Consider the following 2,524-nt stretch of genomic DNA (forward strand, 5'->3'; position numbering starts at 1 on the left):
AGGGCACACCCTGTGCCTGATAAGCCAGGGTGATGGCATCCACAATCCAGTGGGCCATCCTCTGCTTAGAGATGGCCTTCCCCTTCTGCTGGCCTCCGTAACAGACAAAGAGCTGGTCTGAGGTCCTAAAGCTTTGTGTCTGGTCTACGTACCATCTCAAGGCTCGGATAGGACAAAGCAAAGCTATGGCTGGGTCTGCCTCTTCTGGGTACAGCGCTTGCAGGTTCACTACCTGATCCCTAAAGGGGGTAGTAGGAACCTTGGGCACATAGCCGGGCCTGGGCCTCAGTATTACCTGGGAGTCAGCCGGCCCAAACTCTAGGCACGAATCGTAGAAGATGGGTGGAGGCAGCAGCTGCCCGCAGGGGCAGGATGTGACAAATCGCCTCAGTCTGCTTCTTTGCAGCTGAGAACTGCTGGGCAATGCTCTCGACTACGGCGCCGAAGAGGCTGGTCTGGGACATAGGGTCATTGAGGAACCGTACTTTGTCAAAGTCCCTCTTGTCGACCAGACACAGACAGAGATGGCGCTCCTGGACCACAAATGTAGACATCGCATGACCCAGAGAAATTGCTGTGACCTTCGTCGCTCGGAGCGCGAGGTCAGTGGCGGTTTGGAGCTCTTCCAAAACTTCCGGATCATGACCACCCTCGTGCAGGTCCTTCAGTGCCTTGGCCTGATGAACCTGCAGTAACGCCATAATGTGTAAGGCGGAGGCAGCTTCTACACAAGCCAATTAAGCACCGCCGGTCAGACCAGACGAATGCCTACAGGCCAGGGAGGGGAGCGACGGTTTTAGGACACAACTTTATCACTACCTACCACTCCAGCGGGGGTATCACCATATACCCCCTAGCTGCACCCCTGTCAAGGGTGGTGAGGGAGGAGGAAACAGCAGGTCAGTTTCAGGCAGTAAAAGCTGCCGTCCTTGACCTGGTGAGCCCCATGCACCTACGAGGAAGAAAGGCACCGGGGCGGGGCACTGAGAACCAGCGCAAGCCACCCCGAGAAACCAATCGTCCAACCTCGAGGGCTCGGGACGTGGTGGAGGTTTCCACTCAAGCCCTACCCTCTCAGCGGCCCGGGAAAGCATAGCTGACATCTCTGGATCCGATTCCGGCATTGCCACCATCCCGAATCCTCCTCTCCAGAAAGCTCTCCCTCCGATGCAGTGATCGAGGAGGTCGGGAGGAGCACCAAAAGATACCACTGGTATGCCCAGCGTGGTCCTTTGGTGGCTCATCTGGTTGCGAAGTGCTAGAGGAGCGATGGTCCCCTGAGGGTTGGTTCCCTGAGGTGTTGTCCACCACTGTAACCCTCAGACCGCCCATGCTACTGCCGAAGTAGCCCTCACCTGGCAGCCACCAGGACGAACACTAGATCGCAGCAGAGGCAACGGTGCTCCACCCCCCTGGAGGAAACGGAGCCTGGCACACAGCTCCGAGATTGTCATCTTCCCACAATGGGAACATGACTCATCCGCAAACGCCACCTCAGCATGTTTAATACCCAGGCATGTGAGGCAACGATCCTGACCATCACACGCACAACAGGGGGTAGTGCAGCCTGAAATGCGCAACCCACTCGACACAGGAACGACCACCGCTGAAGCGCCATCCGCCAACACAAGAAGCTCCCTAGAGCGCGCTAGACTCGTCACACATGAAGCAGTTTCGTAGGAGCAGAACGATGTTGTCGCTTGGCTCCGAAATGAAAAGCAGGTATGCGTTGCACCGGCTTCCTTTTTATGCTCACGCTGTGATCAGCGGCAGCTGGATGCAATTATCGCATGCCATTGTGCATTGGCTCGTTTAGTTTACACTCAAAGTGGATTGGTCTCTCTAAGCGAGATCCCAATTCGTGGGTCACCGACGTGACGTTGAGAGTGACTGACTGAAAGGGAAACAAAGTTACTTTACTAACTATTGTTGAGAAAACTAAAAAAGTCTTACTCCATCAAGTTGCTTTATTATTATTATTATTTTTTTTTTTTTACATTTTCTCAACTATTTATTTTTTTATAATACATAAATGATACATTTTATAATGCAATTTATTTTTCTTTTTTTAGCAGTCTTCAGTGATTATACTTCAGAAATAATTCAGATATGCTGGTTTTTTTTCCAATATTTTTGTGGACCTCCTTTTCTTTTCTTTTCTTTTCTTTTCTTTTCTTTTCTTTTCTTTTCTTTTCTTTTCTTTTCTTTTCTTTTCTTTTCTTTTCTTTTCTTTTCTTTTCTTTTCTTTTCTTTTCTTTTCTTTTCTTTTCTTTTCTTTTCTTTTCTTTTCTTTTCTTTTCTTTTCTTTTCTTTTCTTTTCTTTTCTTTTCTTTTCTTTTCTTTTCTTTTCTTTTCTTTTCTTTTCTTTTCTTTTCTTTTCTTTTCTTTTCTTTTCTTTTCTTTTCTTTTCTTTTCTTTTCTTTTCTTTTCTTTTCTTTTCTTTTCTTTTCTTTTCTTTTCTTTTCTTTTCTTTTCTTTTCTTTTCTTTTCTTTTCTTTTCTTTTCTTTTCTTTTCTTTTCTTTT

At 47.6% G+C, this 2,524-nt stretch overlaps 1 long non-coding RNA gene across 1 annotated transcript in view; it reads right to left on the bottom strand.

Moving 5' to 3' along the window:
* LOC107574456 (uncharacterized) overlaps positions 1–2,524 on the bottom strand; it is a 22,744-nt gene that overhangs the window by 10,820 nt on the left and 9,400 nt on the right. The window lies entirely within an intron of this gene.

Source organism: Sinocyclocheilus grahami, unplaced genomic scaffold (genome assembly GCF_001515645.1).
Source record: "Sinocyclocheilus grahami isolate Dianchi unplaced genomic scaffold, SAMN03320097.WGS_v1.1 scaffold2236.1, whole genome shotgun sequence".
Lineage (NCBI taxonomy): Eukaryota > Metazoa > Chordata > Actinopteri > Cypriniformes > Cyprinidae > Sinocyclocheilus > Sinocyclocheilus grahami.